The 18,415-nt window shown below is 39.5% G+C and overlaps 1 protein-coding gene across 2 annotated transcripts in view; it reads right to left on the reverse strand.

Annotated features, from left to right (window-relative positions):
- NFYC (nuclear transcription factor Y subunit gamma) overlaps nt 1-18,415 on the reverse strand; it is a 67,432-nt gene that overhangs the window by 33,667 nt on the left and 15,350 nt on the right. The window contains exon 1 of one of the 2 annotated variants that reach the window (XM_077844533.1): nt 17,334-17,479. The exons of the other annotated variant lie outside the window; for it this stretch is intronic. The gene's annotated coding sequence lies outside the window, so the exon portion shown is untranslated. Of the gene's footprint in view, nt 1-17,333; nt 17,480-18,415 lie in introns of those variants that run through there. 2 annotated transcript variants of the gene reach the window in all.

Genomic DNA, 18,415 nt, shown 5'->3' on the forward strand with positions numbered 1-18,415 from the left:
ACGAGTGTGGAAAGGGGCAGAGAGGGAGAAGAAGCAGACTTACCTACCTCTAAGCGCAGAGCCCAACACTGGGGCTCAATCCCAAGACCCTGAGATCATGACCTGAGCCAAAGTCAGATGCTCAAATGAACTGAGCAAGTCAGACACCGCCAGGATCTTTTTTATTCCATGTTAAATTGCTATTTCTAATAGCTATCACAGGACAAAGCTATTTATTTACAGTTGACAACAAAACTGCTTAAGACCAAGCTGCATTAGGTTTAGATCACTCATGAAACATGCAACATAGGGGCGCCTGGATGGCTCAGTTAAGCATCCAACTCTTGATCTCAGTTCAAGTCTTGATCTCAGGGTCATGAATTCAATCCCCAGCATGGAGCCTACTTTAAGCAAACAAAAACAGGTGACTTTTGGGGCACCTGGGTGGCATAGTTGGTTAAGTATCTGACACTTGGTTTCAACTCATGCCCTGATCTCAGAGGTGAAGCCCTATATCAGGCTCCTTGCTCAGCAAGGAGTCTGCTTGAGATTCTCTCGCCCTCTCCCTTTGCCCCTCCCTCTCTCTAAAATAAATAAATCTTTAAAAAAAAATGTGGCATAGAATTTCCCAGATTTAATTCATCGTTAAAATTAGATTTATCATTCATGTTCATTAATTACTTTATAATACTTGAATAAGATGTTTAACTATTTAATAAAGACATTAGGATCAGATGAAGTATCAAATAGTTGTTGCCAGAAGTAATCTCAACTCCCAGTATCTATTAATTTATCTCCTTTTAAAAACAGTTTGCTTTCCAAAGCTAGAAGGGGGAAGACTCAAAGTCTATCACAAAAAGGCTGTTTCTCCAATGCTCAACTTCAACTGCCATCTGTCCACAAATCATCTCTAAACATCCCCATCCAGACATGATCACTCCTTCCTGTGAATCTTCAGAGCCCTTGATCTGCACCTCTCTGCCTTCACCACATTATCTTGTATGATCATTATTTATGTGTATGTCTTATCGTATTTCCCCTTCTGGTTTACAAGCTCCTTGTGGGTAGGACCTGGGATCCCTCACAGCATCTAGCACATAGTCTGACCAATTACTTCTGAATGAAGGGACAAGACAGTTGCTAGGTACAGCCTTTCTGAGAAAAAGAGGTCTCTTGGAAAGGCTAGCCCTGAAATAGACTTAATGGGACTGCCTGAACAACTAAAGGAAGTGGTTATACAAGCTATTCTGGAAAGCTCAGAATAAATGAGTTCCTCTCTAGGCCTTTAAAATAAGAACAACAGTCAGAAATCCACCTGAAACTGACTTACTGAAGCGAATTTAAGATAAAAGGATAAGTCAGGAAGGCCACAAGCACACGCGCACACACACACACACACACAGCCCCAAAGATGCAAGGCAGACTAGAAGCCTGGAAGAATGGGTGCATACCACTCCTAAGTATAAATTTTTTGAAAGACAGAACTTTCTCAGAAAGGGGACCAGGATAGATTAGTATAGTTTGAAAAAAATTAATGACACTACGTAAGTAGGAGGAAGGCAAATACCTCTGTTTGGCCATTCATTAGTAGGAAGATAAGGAGAAAATCATGGAGGAAATAAGATGATTCAATCAGATCATTCAAAGATGGAAAATCTGGCTACCATTCTAATAACCTTTATCATTGATGAAGAAAGAAAAAGATGAAGAAAGAAAAATTTTATTTTTCTTAAAAATATATAAAGCAACATAAGGTTTTATTGCAGTATTCCCTAGTTTTTAAACTCTGTACCTTTATTTTTTAAGATTTTTATTTATTTACTCATGAGAAACACAGTGAGAGAGAAAGAGGCAGAGCATAGGCTGAGGGAGAAGCAGGCTCCTTGTAAGGAGCCTGATGTGGGACTCGGATCCCAGATCCCAGAATCACGCCCTGGGCCAAAGGCAGATGCTCAACTGCTGAGCCACCCAGGCGTCCCTAAACTCTCTACTTTAGACTTTAGCTCTCTTTTCTTGGCATATACCTCATTCTCTCTATGAAAGTCCTTTATAATATGCCTAAACCCATTATACAGTTCTTTGAAATAACTAAAACCAAATAGATGTTGTTGGGCGATAATAACCTAAAACGCTAACATAACAAGTGTTCAAGGAAAAAAGATCAAAGAAAGCTCCCCTGAAATGAAACCCAATCCCTGACCAATACTGCTTCCTATTAAAGTACTAGAGCTGACCCATCCCAGGTAGTCAGGTTTTACCTAAAAACAACACTCTCATTGTCAAATGCAAGCAAATATATCCTAGCCCAATTGTGACTGAAAAACAAATCTAAATGTTGGTACCATGTTTCCCTTTAATGACCCCCCCCCCCATCCAACTTGCAGTCTTTAGGTTATAAGCAACGCCAATCATTCCTGTGTCTCCAAATTTATATCCGGTATCTCCCCATGTTCAAAGCACTTTTAAGCTTATTTGTGCTTGCTATTTTAGATATTCTTCCCAACTACAAAGAAAGGTGTAAAAAATTTTGAGAACTAAGACTTTTGAAACAATTTCACCAACAGACAATTTGGTTCTAATGTTTATACAGATGGATCTACGAATATATGCCATTATCAATCATGGCTAAAGAGCATTTCAAGCCTTAAGGACGCATATGTTCTCTACAATAAAACCAATCTCAAATCGACAATTTTAGGAGAAAAATAGCACTACTCTGGAAATTAAAAGACCTATGTTTGTGAACTGGCCTGCAGCCTACTAACTGGTGGCCTTGGGACAATCATTCAACTAAGCCCCTCCAGAAGCAATGTATACTGAACATATGCCAAAGGGGTGGTCTAGTATGGAAGACCTACACTTGACTACTTGAGGATGCAATAAATGAATGAATACAAAAGAAGGCAAGGTGATTATAAAGACAAGAGGGGTCAACAGTCTTTATTTAAGCTCATCTAAGGTTTCGATTTAATCACACAAGAAAGCACTACGCTTAGTGCCAGAAAACTTACTACTTAAGTTCTAAACCCTTACATAACTGGATACCAGCTAGTCATACTTACTGGCAGGTTCTTACACAGTACCCACTATTAGAATGAATAATGTACCCTGGGACGCCCAGGTGGCTCAGCAGTTAAGGTGTCTGCTTTGGCTCAGGGCATGATCCCAGAATCTTGAGATGGAGTCCCACATCAGGCTCCCTGCATGGAGCCTGCTTCTCCCTCTGCCTGTGTCTCTGCCTCTGTGTTTCGCATGAATAAATATTTAAAAAAAAAAAAAAAAAAGAAGAAGAAGAATACAGCTTGACTGGAGACCCCTTTCCCCAACCCTGATTAATGCCAAGTTCAATGTTTGAGGGTGTGTTTGTTTCTAGCTCCAAGAAGCTAAGTCTGAAGCTGCTTTTCAAACTGCCTACTGGAAAAACCACGCTTCCCAAAAGACTAAGGTTTGGAACTAGCTGCACTTACTTTCCCTAAAGAGCTGTTCACAAGGACACATTTTTAAATTGGCAGCAGAAACACTTTTCCTTCAAAAACAAAAACATGTTTCTGTTTGCTATCTACTATAACATAATCTTTTCAACAAGGGCCAGATCATAATACAGTTATAACTGGAAAAAACTGACAGCATGGCAACTGGTATAAGCAATGAAACTGATAGGAATGCATGAACAAAACACTTTAAGATCTTTTCCTGCAGAAGAGAAAATGATATGCAAGCATCTTACTTCACATACTTTCTTTCTCATTTTTCTCATTTGTTCATTACTGTTCAACTTAAACCATCCCTGTATATATGACAGCAATACAACACTATTTTGTATGATGAAGGAACAAGTATTTCAGTGGAGTACTCCAAAGTTTAAGGCTGCTCGCATGCTACAACAGTAGAGTTGAAGAGTTATAACTTTTAAACTGTATGATCTGCAAGCCAAAAATATGTTTTTTAAAGATTTTATTTATTTATTCATGAGACACACAGAGAGAGGCAGAGACATAGGCAGAGGGAGAAACAGGCTCTATGCAGGGAGCCCAATGCGGACTCACTCCCAGGAGCAGGACCTGAGCCAAAGGCAGACGCTTAACCACTGAGCCACCAGGTGCCCCTGCAAGCCAAAAATATTATCTGGCCCTTTACAAAGAAAGGATCAGATAACATTTAGAACTCAGTTCTAAACTGTTCAGTGCTTTGAATTGAATCCTTCCATGACAGAAGTAGTGTTTTCTCTCATTTACTGATGCGGCAACTGAGCACCCATGTTTGAGAAACTTGCCTTACAGCACACAGCTGTTACACAGCTCCCTCACATGTTCAGCCTCCATTAGGAGTGAGCTGGGCCAGCCCCCTTTGCCCCACAGAAATATTTGTTAATCTCTCTGACTCTCCAACCTAATGAAAGTAAATAAATTCTTGCAGGAAGAATGGGGAGTTACTGGTTTTTCAGGCTCTGAGCCTGAAAGAGAATTCTGACATGAGCTGGAGACAGAAATAGTGCCAGTAGCCTGAGTTAGGTTGTATCCTAAAACAAAGAGGCATTTTGCCTACTGGATCCCTTCTGAGATTTAGAAACCCTGGGAACAACCTCTTCTGCTTCTGACAGGACCCTGTAATTTGTGCCCAAGAAAGGTAAGAAGTGTGATTCTGAAGAATGTCTCAATGCCAACTTAAGAGCTGTAGAGTTCACAAACTACTTGTCACATACATTACCCTCAATTGATCTTCATTCAGTTCAGTGATAAAGACATCAATATTATTCCAATGTTACAAATAAGATAGCTGAAGATTAGTTACTTGCTCAAAAGCACAATATAGTAAATGGTGCGGTGAGAAACAAAAACTCAGGGCACCTGGGTGGCTTGTTCCGTTAAGCATCTTCCTACAACTCAGGTCATGATCCCAAATAAATACATCTTAAAAAAAAAAAAAAAAACACACAAAAGGTCTGCAATTCTCTTCCTGCCTTACTATAGCTTGTTCATGGGATCCCTGGGTGGCGCCACAGTTTGGCGCCTGCCTTTGGCCCAGGGCGCGATCCGGGAGACCCTGGATCGAATCCCACGTCGGGCTCCCGGTGCATGGAGCCTGCTTCTCCCTCTGCCTATGTCTCTGCCTCTCTCTCTCTCTCTCTCTCTGTGTGACTATCATAAATAAATAAAAATTAAAAAAAAAAAACTATAGCTTGTTCATTGTTCATTCTCACTCTTTGCAGATTTTTAAAAATTTTTTTTAAGATTTTATTTGACACAGAGAGAGAACATGAGCAGGGGGAGCTGCAGGGAAAGGGAGAAGCAGGCTCCCCGCTGAGCAGGGAGCCCAATGGGGGGCTCGATCCCAGGATCTTGGGATCACAACCTGAGCCAAAGTTAGACGCTCAACGGACACAGCCACCCAGGTGCCCCTCTTTGCACCGTTAAGATCATTTTTATCTGACAACAGAAAATACTAATGGCACCCCTATTTACTATCATATGAAAATCTTTTTATTTCTTTGTTGTCTTTTTCCAAGCTCTGTTGCTTTTTTCTTTCCTATTTTATCCTTCCCCCTTTGCGTGTCTCCAGGTCAGTCAGTAGCACCTATGAATACTCAGTTGTGAACAGTGGGGGGCAGTAAAGTACAGAATAAAGACAAAAAAAATGTACTGGACCTCCAGGTTCTCACTCTCTGGCTACTAACTTGCTATGTTTATGATCTTGGGCAAATCGCTTAACTTCGTGGAGCCTCTGTTCACCTGTAGGAGCACCTAACAGGGCAGTTGCAACACATAAATGGGAAAATATCTACTAGAAGGCCTCGAAAAATACCCAGCATCATATAAATACCAGATGGTATATCATTTTTCACTGCTCAGAGCAAGACCTACTCCTGGCCTGAATGGTCGCAGAGCACCAAGCCCAAAAACCAATCTCCCTTAGGTACTGTAGCAAGTAACCCAACTTGCTTCTCCCTCTAATTCAGACTTTCTTTGTTGTTAATGTAATTTCTAAGAGTCTAGTTTCACATGCATGGAAACACATAGAGATAAATCTTTTCCTATCTCTTTTATAAACATGAAATAAACTGTAAAACCCTCTATTAAAATTAGAATGAGTGTTTTTCTTCCAAATAAGCAAAGAATTTAAGTGGAAATGACTAGGAATGATCCAAAGTTAAATCCACAGGAATGTCAATGGCCAGTAGCAATGCAGGTTTTCCCTCCATACTAATCCAAAAACATTCCAATTCCTAGAACATGTCACCTTGGACACATCAGCCGTCCGTAAGCTAAGAGTGTGTGGTCACTTTGTCCTTCAAAAGAAAATCTTGTTAGTTATGTTAGGGGGTAGAAGAGACCTACAGTTTAGGCAGCATCCAACCTACGGACCCACCACCCAAGAAAAAGATTCTGGTCTGAGCTCTGAAGAGAGCTCTGGCTCCACCCAAAATCCAGGAATACAGCAAACATGTTCTGAAAGCTGGAGCTGTTATGATTATCTCATGGAATGAAACCAACCCTGTTATGGCTTTTTGGGAATAGCACTGTTAAGAAGCTTGCTTTTTACAGTACAACTATAACAAATTAAATATACATATTCACTAATTTGTGACCACTAAATTTTTTTCTCCCCAAGAAACCATTCTCAGCACCTAGTAAAATCTATTTCTACAATTAACATTCACTTTCTTCAGACTTGTGACAAATTATTATCTGGCACATTATTTCTTAAGCCTAAAATTTCCCTGCTCCTATGTTCTCCCCAGTTCTTATGTAATTCTCTTTGTTTCTGGCACATCCTCAAGGCAAACATGCCTTGCTCATATTGGGAATTCAACACACACAAATCTACAGAACAAATACAAGCTCCTCAAGAACTATTTTAAGTCCCCAAGTATCTTTGGCCTCACTCTGGGTTCTTTTCTTTGAAAGGTTCATATGGGGAAATCCCTTCTTAAGTACCTGTACCCAGCTGTGCTATAACCTTTGTGCAGTAATCCCATTGAAAAGTCAAAGAGTAGGGAAGGAGAGAAACCTGTTCTTCTTCAGAAAATAAACGATGAATGGAGAAAATTGTCTAAATCATAAACTCCAATGGAAAATCAGAGATTGTGCTGATCAGTTAATCCATCTAAAAACTGGGGCGGAGGGTGTGGCAAAGAATTCTCAATTAAAAACCTGCAGGTGGGATCCCTGGGTGGCGCAGCGGTTTGGCGCCTGCCTTTGGCCCAGGGCGCGATCCTGGAGACCCGGGATCGAATCCCACGTCGGGCTCCCGGTGCATGGAGCCTGCTTCTCCCTCTGCCTGTGTCTCTGCCTCTCTCTCTCTCTGTGACTATCATAAATAAATAAAAATTTAAAAAAAAAATTTATAAAAAAAAAAAAAAAAAAAAAACCTGCAGGTGTTGTAAGAATGTCAATATGAGCTTGGTCGTATTGATTTGGCTGTATGGATTCAGCTGATTCACAGACACACTGAATCCTGCCCTCTGCTTAGTGTTTTTTTATGGTTGTCTTAAATGTTGAAAGAAAGGAAGGAAGTGAGAAGAGCATGAAAAGAAACAAATCCTCCAAGCCAAACAAGCACTACACCTCCTACCTCCATGTACACAGCTGTCAGGAGCTAAGAGTGTAAAGATTACTTCAAAGTATGGGAAGCAACTGAGATGGTTATGCTAATCCTTTACACCTGTACATTCTTCACACTTTGTACAGTAGCTCTCTTTCTACCATCTCATTTGTTTTTCACTACAAACACAACACAGGTATTAATACTCCCATCTGGCAAAGATACTTCATCCAGATAGACTGAAGGACTTGCTGCAGGTCACAGGACAAGTATGGGCCAGAGCTGGAATGAAAATCCGCATGCCCTGATTCTCAGTTCTGTGTTCTTCCACTGCATGTTCCCCTCCCTCTGTAGGATTAATAACTCAACAGAGGACCCAAAACTTAAAGAATGTATGGCTCTTCGAAGCCTGCGATGTAAGTCCATTAAGCCTTTTATCTTTAGTTTTCCCGATCATTCTCCTGGAAAAAATACTCCAAAAGGCCAAACGGCCAAATTCTTATACAATTCCAAGTGGAAAGCTTAAGGTTTGTTTTCTTTCTTTCTTTCTTTTCTTTCTTTTTTTTTTTTTTAAGATTTTATTTATTCGTGATAGACACAGAGAGAGAGAGGCAGAGACATAGGCAGAGGGAGAAGCAGGCTCCTCGCAGGGAGCCCAATGTGGACTCGATCCTGGACCCTGGGATCACACCCTGAGCCAAAGGCAGAGCTAAACAGCTGAGCCACCCAGACGTCCCAGCTTAAGGTTTTCAAGCTTGTTAAACCTATAGTTGCGCACAAGGCCTGGGAGTTGGGAGTTATCTGGTCACTGGCCAAGAGTGAGGATGAAAAAGTTTGGTAGATCAAGTTCACTCTCTGGAGGCCTGGTGATGGGAAGTCACTCTATCTTTTCCCCTTAGTTCAGAAGAATAGCCTTAGCCTACCTAGCCTCCTTGTTGGAGATGTTTTCATAGGTGCACACTAAGAGGATGAATCATCCGACTCAATACTATGCAGTGTTTCAAAGGGACTCCTGAGTGGCTCAGTGGTTGAATTTCTACCTTTGGCTCAGGGCATGATCCAAGGGTCTGGGGATCAGGTCCCACATCAGGGTCCCTGAAAGGAGCCTGCCTCTCCCTCTGCCTGTGTCTCTACCTCTCTCGTGTATTTATTCGTGTGTCTCGCGAATAAATATTTTTAAAAATTAAAAATAAAAAACAAAATGATAGCTATTGCAACACTGTGAACATGGTGACAATGTTCTTAATTATGCAGTCACTGCTCCAAGAAATCAGCATTCCTTTAACTACCTCACGAAGGTAGTAAGGCAAGTATTATAAATCACAGCTAGGAAATATAAATGATTATTAAAGAATACCATGAATCATCTAAAAATACCAATCTGCAGTTCCAGATAAGAACACAAATCTAGAAAGTGCCTAATACAATAATGTGTGCATCTGCAGCACAACTAAGGAACACCTCAGGACACCTAATACAACTCTAACCTCATATCTACATTGAAAAAGTTCTTCACCTACTTACCTGACACCTCAGTGGATTTAGGATTCAGGAAAGACAATTCCCTACCACACTCACTGGTGGTACTCATTTAGTACCTATCTATTTGCACTATGTTTTGTTCTGAAAACAAAGGTGGCTGTGTCTGACAAAAAATTTAAAAAATAATTCAGCTCGACTATATATTTGCTCCTTTTATGACCCATTTGTCATAGTCACTTCAACTTAGTCACTTCATATAAGATAATGCGTGAACTCTGGGAGAAAAAAATTTTATGTCTCCTTTTTGGGGAAGAGCACACACAGGCAAAGGGGAGGTAGAAGAATTAGTCCTATTAGACAGACATAGCTATAGCTTGTTTTTCACAGGCAGTAACAAGGTGCAGTACAAAGAACACAGAGCAGGGCTTATGTCAGTAGGCTCTGCCTTTGATTTCCTCACCCACAAAATGGAGATAATAACCCTCTGTCCTACCTACCTTAGGTAAATACTGAGAGAATAAATATAAAATCACTCTATAACTGTAAAATACTATTTCACATAAACATTACATACTATTACATCGCTTAACTATCTTCAAGGGTAGCTTCATGGGAATTTGGCCAGTTAATTACCAGGAGAGAAATAATCATGGAATTCAGGATATAAATAAATAATAGGGTAGAGTGGCTGGAAATTTACCACTTTTATCAAGTGAAAAGTTTCTTATTACCTTTATTTTAGATTGAGGATAACTATAAGATACCTAGCCTAGAAGCTAAATATACATGCCTTCTATTAAAAGTTCTGCTAAGTCCTACAGATGAGGCTATCCTATTCCTGGTAATTTATATTGTATGCTGTTCATCAGTGTTATCATGATCATGTCTATAAATTACTTGCTAAGCAAATGCTGCCAAATTCCTACATGTGTATTTATGCTTCATGCAGAGGCTGCCGTTTGAGACTTTATAAACTAACACTAGTGAAGATTAAGGCCAATGCAACTCAGAAAAAAAAAAAAAACACTAGCTTTTGCACTGGATGGAGATGTGTAGGTATTTAAAACTTAAATAAGAAACTTAAGGCTATACATACACAGACACATATACAGAAACATATATATAACTAATCTCAAGAACTACTGAATAACAGTTCAAGGAACTATTTGTACATTTTCAGAACAGGTGAAGGCCACCAGATTTTAGGGCAGCATTTCTAATCTACATATCAAGGCACATACTGAAAATGTTAATATTAGTTTTCTGAATACTTAACCTATGGGCTGATACTGACACCTTCATTCCATTTAACTTAATCACAAGATCATGTTTCACCAATGGTGCTCTAAATATTCTGAGAAAAATGTAGGCTAACAGTGATACCCTACTTTGTTATGTAGGCCTGAATTAGGGAAGTTATAGATATTCTACAGTTTTAACTAACCTAACATTCAAAAAATGAGTACGTAGCTTGAGAGTAAAGTATATGGGAGCTGCACACTCAGATATAGGGGTGCACAATCAAAAAAGCTAACAGAACACTGACCTAGAGGACTCCATCATGTTCATTTCTACAGGACTCCACTTTTTTGTTGTTTCTAACTTTGACATGAGGCTTTATTCTTCTAGCCCTTCTGTCCATTCTCTCCCTTGACTCCCATCTATTCCCCGGGTTCAGCTATAATCTCTGTAGCTTAAATTCCAAATATACATTACCAATTCCGCTATTACTTCAGTCCTGTAAGCTGGACATCTCCAAATGGCAAGCGACCCAGAACTCAAACTCAAGCTCCATGTGTCCAAAATCTTCCCCTTTCCCCAAACCTGATCCTTCTAACTTTTCAGTTTCCATCCTCCAGTCCACCTAGATTTAAAACCCCAGAGTCATCCTGGACTCTGTTCAATTCTAATCAATTATAGAACCTATAGTAACAGCGCTCCAACAATGTCCATCTCCCAACTTTTCTTCATACGGTCACTCTCTGTTCAGGTCCGCATCATCTTCATATAACAACAAAAATGATGATGATGATGATAATAGCTAATACTCATTTAATGCTGGGTGCCACATACAGTCCTAAGCCTTTTGACTGCTCTCCCTTTTCACCCTCATAACAATCCTGTAAGTGTTGTGAACCTAGTATGTGAATTCATTGCACTATTCACAGTTTCTGATGTTTCTTAATCAAATTCTGCTTATCTCTACATACTGATGCTAACTAAATCTTATAAAAGCACGCTTCTGATAATGCTACATCAACCTATTATCCCAAATATTTAAAAGTTAACCAATATCAACAGAAACGGTTCAAATTTCTTAACCTGGCAGTCAAGGCCTGCCAACAGCTGACCCCAACTTACTTCTCCAGACTTCATTGCTTTTCCACTCCCTCCTATCCCTAACTCATCTTCTATGCTCTAAGCAGACAGGACCATTTACTGCTATCTTCAGCACACGCTGCACTTTTTGAATCATGACCTTGCTCCTCCTTTCCCCATGCCTGGAATGCCCTTGTCCCTATCTCCCTGAGTCCAAAGGCCAGTTAAACAGCCTTCCTTCATTCCTAAGTCAGAAGTAAAGGTCTCCCTTTCTCTGAATTGTGTCCTTTGCTTGTACTTTCCATATCAGTTTCACATACTTGATATACATCCTCTGTCTCCCCTACCTATTATATCCTAGAGTAAAATTTTATTTGTACACGTTTTTAAAGTCTCCACACATAAGACATGCATGGGTGGTGAATTAATAAGTAAAGGGAAGTGTAGAGCATCCACCTTCAGTATTTTCTCATAGGTAAGAACTATACAGCTTAGGGAGAATAAAGGAAAAATCCATTTCATCTGGATATTTCCAGTCAAGCAGGTTATGCTTTAGTTTCCTATGTAAATGAAATGATGAAGACAAACCAAATGACAGTACTTCCAAGAAAAAAGGTCACCAAGTGAATCAGCACTGCTGTTTGCTGTGGTTTGTCTCCCTTCTTCCTTTGAACTAAGGAACACAAGGTCACAAGCTATGTTATGCCCCTTTAAAGTTAAACATTTACTACATGTTTTTTTCTTTAGTTCTGCCTTTACACTGGAATTTACCTTCATTTCTTATCCTTCAACTGCCCTTTTCTCTACAGAGTGCCGCTCTGTAACTTAATTTATAGTAAATACCCCAAACAGAGGGAAATTTTGGGTTTGTGTATTGAACAGGGGGGTGTGGCTTTGGGATACTGAGGGGATGGGATGGGTGACAACACAGACAGAATCTGATCAAGTTTTAAAGGTCCGGGCCCTATGCTGAGGCAGCAGAGTAGTAGTTAAAAAAAATAAAAAATAAATTAAAAAATAAATAAATAAATAAATAAATTTAAAAAAACACCAAGCTTCTGGGAGATGCAGACGCAAGAAAGATACTATCCCAATTGTGTCTACTCTACTTTTCAGACATCATTAGCTTCAGCATTTACACATCACAGAAGATGCACATCATTCAAGCTCTCACTCTTTCAATAAATTGTAACGTTAGTTCAACAAATGAAAATGGTGAAAAGAAATCCAACTACAAAAGAAAAAAAATTTAGGGATGCCTGGGTGGCTCAGCGGTTGAGCTTCTGCCTCTGGCTCAGGTTATGGTCCCAGTCTGGGGGTCTAGGGATCGAGTCCCACATCGGGCTCCCCCACAGGGAGCCTGCCTCTCCCTCTGCCTACGTCTGCCCCTCTTTCTGTCTCTCATGAATAAATAAGTAAAATCTAAAAAAAAAATTTTTTTAAAGGTTCAAATAGATTATGGTCTATCAGAGAATATGCAAATAAGAACAAAACCAAACCCACAACTACTCAAACACACACGTGCAAATACACAATACTACTTTGTTGGTGGTAAAGACTAAAGTTGACACAGTTAAAATATTATTAAGGGAGTATACAAATGATTTCTACTTCAGTCTTGTCAAATGCTTAAAACGAACCTGGGATCTCTGTTTATTAAATACCAGTTGGCTTAAGGACTCGAAGAACCAGGCCTGAACTTGTTTGGGAGTTAGCTTGTTCTTGAGGTGTATTAACAACAACCACCACCAAAAAACAAAACAAAACAAAATCCCAAGGAACTGGCATGAAGGTTGTGTTTGCATACCTTTGTTTACTTCCTTGTAATACATAAAGTATCCCAGCTCTCTGGGACGCCTCGGCCAGGTGGGCACCATTAGCTTCCTAGCTGATTCTCTATTTTCTGAATAAGCCAGTTGGCTGAGGCAAGAAATCTTCAGATCCCAAAAGGGACTGTAAGTCTGCTGCCACAGCAGACTTTCTAACCAACAGACTCCACATGGGGACTTTTGAACCATTTCCATGGCCCATTTTCTCTCTTCCTTCTGTGTAAAATAGCAAACCTATATGGATGTACCAAAAGGAGGAGAAGTATGAAAAATAAAAAGTAAAAACAACCTAGAGGAATAAAAGAAATGTGGAATTAACTAAGGAGTTGAATCTCTGAATCTGCATAGGCCAGTCATTAAAAAGCTGAAAGACTGGGGGCACCTAACCTCTTTGGGCATCAATTTCCCCACTTTACAAGAAGGGAAGTAGACTAGATCCTATATAAATTTTCATCAGCCTAACTTACGAGTATAAAAACTCTGTTTGTATATATTATTGGGGATAGGAATAAGCGAAAACAATTCTATTTGTGAAGACCATGTATAAATGATAAGCTCTAAGGACACTTTGGGGGTTACTGAAGCCTCCACAAAAATATATGGCTTCCTTACAAAAAAGCTCACAGTGACCATGACTCCTGTTTTCAAACATAACTCATCCCAGGAAGTGGACTTTTATTTGGAGGCCAATTCCAATTTTGCCAAACCTTATTCTGTGTAAATCATTCTTTCAATGCACAGAAAGGAGGCAGACATCAATGCTGACTGACCACGCCTGAAAGGAAGTGACTTAATAGGACAGGAAATCAAACAGATCACAAAATATCCACCCCACCCCAGGGGAAGAAAGAGTCCTAAAAATAGATGATACCAGGCATGTAAAATGGGTGAGAAAGAAATGCCCGTTGGTTTCTACCATTTATCTTGGTATGTATAAGCTATGTGAAATTCATGCTAGTGTTTATATTCTGATGAGAGACCAACTATTTTTTTTTTCAGGTCGTTTCCCAACATTTACTTGATTGCTACTACTCAGCAAGCTGTAACTACCTCTCAAGTTTGAAAACTGACCAAGAAAATATGACCACAAAGCAAACAAAAAAATGGCTCCAGCTTACTTCACAAATATTTGTTGCACAAACTAAAAATGTAACCTCTGCTTAGTAAACATCCACAACTATTAGAAATTACCTGCATTATAACACAAATCTCAGTATCCAATCGGAACAGGTTCCTAGTTTTCATTCTGAGAGGCTCCTATCTAGTAAGGGTTTTTTTAAAATCGGCATTCTCATTTCATCTGAGACACTCTTAATTTTTGACAAAGGGGTTAAAACTCTTTCAAAGGAATCCTGGTAAGGGAAGGTTTTGATGGTCTCAACAAACTACATAGGGGTCATGTCAGCAAAAACAGTGGAACGAGGTTTTAAAAAAAAAGAGTTGTGTTGGGTTTAAGCAAACTCTTGTAAACATATTAAAATACTGGCATTTTTCTTTGATGCCCCACCTATCTTCCTAAGTATTTAGCGTGTCCCCCCCGCCCCAATAGTCTGGATTAATAGCAACTAATATTTATGTAGCAATTCACAGTTTGCAAAGGACTTTGACATACACGATCTCATTTGAGACTCACCACTAAATAGGAAGGTGCTATTTTTAGGTCCCATTTTTACATGTGAGGAAACTGACACTAAATGGCTGACTTGCCCAAGCTCACAAAGCTGGTGATAGCTAAGTAGAACTTGAACACAGGTCTCCTGACTTTAAATGGCCTGCTTTTAAAAAATAAATAAATAAATAAATAAATAAATAAATAAATAAATAACTAGCTAGCCTGCTTTTGCTACAGCACCATGCTGCCTCAAATATTGTAATCAGAATATAAAGAAATGCCCCCCCCCACCAAAAAAAAAAAAAAAAAAAGGAAAAGAAATGCTCAAATCTAAGACCCTATCTAAGTCACCCCCACCCCCACCCACCCACCCCTAGTCTAAGTTATAGTTAGCTCTGGAAGGTCTATGCTCCTTATGAAAGTAGAATTTTCTTCATTTTTCTGGAAAACCTTAATCTGGCTAATGTGCTAAACAAGGAGATCACATAAACACCATTCGGCATATACTGGAAGATATCTTAGTCACCAGGGGTTCTGCATAGACATGCCTATGTGCATTTTTCCAAGTAAAGGGTCAGATTCTGAGTCCATGACTCTGAAAAGGTTAAGAACCCAAGCTAGAGACAATGGCTAGATATCTTTCCAAGAAGTGAAATCCACAAAGTTTTCAATATAAAGAGTTTTTATCAAGGCCTCATACTGTGCAACACTTACCTTCTGCCTTCCCTGCTCCAGGCCTTCTCCCAAGCTAAAAGAGTCATTTGGTATCTACATTTGTCTTTTAAATCATACATAAAACCTGGAGCAACTGATAACATATAAATCAATGACTTATAAAAAAATAAATTTAAATTATCTGTTAAAATGTAATCCTTAACACATACTCCCTTTCTCTTATGACTTAACTTCCCAGAATGACAGTTTTCTTACCATAAGCATTCCAATTCCCCCAAAGAAGTTTTACAAACATAACTGCTTTGAACTCATGAAATGCCATTCTTCACTAAGAACCCTCTAGATTACACAAAAGACAAGGTAGCGTGCAAGGAATTCTGAATCTCTGTTAGGCAGTTCACTCAACTATCATACCAAAAGGATTTAGAATTTTTTTGCTGGGGGAAGGAACGGAGAAGAGTGGGAGAGAGAATGAATGCAGCTCTATTGTCTTACTGCTTGAAAACTCCTAATCTGAATCTATAACATATTCCTACTAACCACTCAACTTGAACATCAGAAGTACAGTCTCTTTTCATCTTAAATAGAGCTTTTCAGTCTAAATCTGTATAAACAAACTTTGTCCTTCAATCTTTCAACTCCTCGGCAGTTTTTCAAGGTCACTTTTGCGAGCAACGACAGAGGCCTGCATCTAGTAACTTTGACTGCTACACCACTCCAATTCGAAGAGCCCAAAATCTAAACCCCTATCGATCCTCTCAGGTAAATCCTTTACACGAGGGGAAGCCAGGGAAGGCAAATCAACACCCTCCAAACTTCTCCTCTACTAGGGCCTGCTCCCTTTCCCTACCCGGAGACTGAGTACTGCTGGCTCACTGCTCCACATTGAGTCTGCTGCAGAAATGTTCCAATGACCTTCATTCCATATTTGCAAATAAGAAAACAAAGAATTGCTTTTTAAAATTGAGTGTATTATAGATGTTAGTACATGGGACAGAAGAGTTCACTATTCACAAAAACTGGCTGGTTACTGATTAGCAACCAGCATTAGCTTCGTATCCCTAAAACAGGGGAGAAAAATTATCAAGGGCAAAAGATAGGGTACCTGTACTCTTAACTTTCCTATTCACAAATTGCAGGTAAATTAGGATTCAAAATATTTCATACAGAAAATGAAAAGCACTTTGCTCACATCATTTTCAAAGAACCAAACCAATGCCTGACAAAATGTGTGAAATTGTAGAAAAAGATTTGCTCTTGTCACTGCCAATATAGTGGAAAAGTATGTTTCTCACCAACATTCTAAGCTGGAATGTGCATTTTAAAACAAAGATTGTTATTGATTAACTGGTACGTATTAGAACAGAAGCAGGCAGGTAAATCAAGAAAGTTACGGGAGAATTTCACATTGGCATGTGGGCCTTCACCATCAGAACCTGCATCCGTGCAAACCATATTTTCACACAAATTTAGAACAGCAATAGTGTTGCTTCCACCTCTGAAAACACAGATGTCAACAAAGTGCATGGAAACAGAAAAAGTCTTACAACAACTCAGCTTACTCTGTAGGAAGGCTTCAGTGCACTTGAACAAAGGAAAATTATTTGGAAAACAGTTAAGTTTACCCAATGCAAAGAGAAAGTGCTTTGCTTCTGTGTGCCCCTGAAAAATGATTAGCCTTTCTTCATGTACCTGATCTTGTCAATACTCAACTAGGAAAAGAAATCCTAGGTGAAGGGCATGCAAAATCTTAACAGAGCCAAGGTATTCTAGGTGCACCAAAAGGTATGCATGGAATGTAAAGTGGCCATTTTCTGAAACAGTGCAACTTGTCTACACTCTCTGAAGCTAAACAGTTTCTACCATTTTAACACAAAACAAAGAATTAAACTTACCGGGAACTGCATTAATTTTACATGTAGTTATTTATATCTCCTCGGACAGGGAGAATTTAAGTCACTCCTAGCCCTCCCCCCCCCCAAAAAAAGGACGGAGGAAACAAAAGCAGCAGGAGATGCAGAAACCTGAGTCTGGAATGTCCACTCCAGTGAAAACCCGAAGAGCTGTCCCCCCACCCCCCAGCAAACTATTCGCCATTTTTCTTTGTCTTTCAGCTGACCCCTGCCTCAGTGAAAAACTCCGAGGCTCCAATGAAGCCCTGCAGCCTCCTTCCACTTTAACAGTCAAAGGCATTCAATCTAGCATGCTATTTGACACCAAACCTTGCCTCCAGAGTGGTCCCATTGGCTGAGCAGCTTTATCAGCTAAGAACACAAAGCCATGATTGGCTGTTCACGTCATCAGTTACCTCCTTTGTACACTTCCTGTTTTAAAGTTACCTTGAGAAGCAGAACAGGGGTCAGATCCAGACTTCAAACTACAGGGGAACTTAAGGCTTGGAAATGCCTGGCAAATGCACATAGCAGATGCACTAGGGCCTCTTGTGTTTCCAAAACAGAGGAAACTGCGAATTTACAATTGTTCTTAAAATCACACGAAAGGGTTGTTACAGTTCCCACCCAAAGGATTTCTTATTGGCTCTCAGAGTTCCATTTAAAAAATTTAAGGTAATTTAACTGCTTCTGATTGGCCATCAAAGATGTCAGTAAGATATTGCTATAGTATCCTATGGCAGTAAACCAGAGAAGCAATGTGCACAAGATCGGAAAGTTGTGACTTAACTATCTAGTTTTCTCTGAGTATTAACAGAAGAAGAAAAAGAAAACGGGGTGGGCTCATCCAACAGCTCCAAAGGAAATGTTACCTTTTTAACAGTAATAAAGAGTGAAACCAATAGCATACAATAGCTTGTAGGATTTCTAAAAAGGCATCTGTCATTGTCTCCAGTAATTTTAAAAGCATGTATTAGTACTAGAATAAATCACCTTATTTTGAAACACAAACTAATCTAAACAGGAAAATTCCAGGATAATGTAAGAAGGTAGTGACAGAAACGGTAGCATTTCCAAATGGTCTA

Source organism: Canis aureus, chromosome 13 (genome assembly GCF_053574225.1).
Source record: "Canis aureus isolate CA01 chromosome 13, VMU_Caureus_v.1.0, whole genome shotgun sequence".
Classification (NCBI taxonomy): Eukaryota; Metazoa; Chordata; class Mammalia; order Carnivora; family Canidae; genus Canis; species Canis aureus.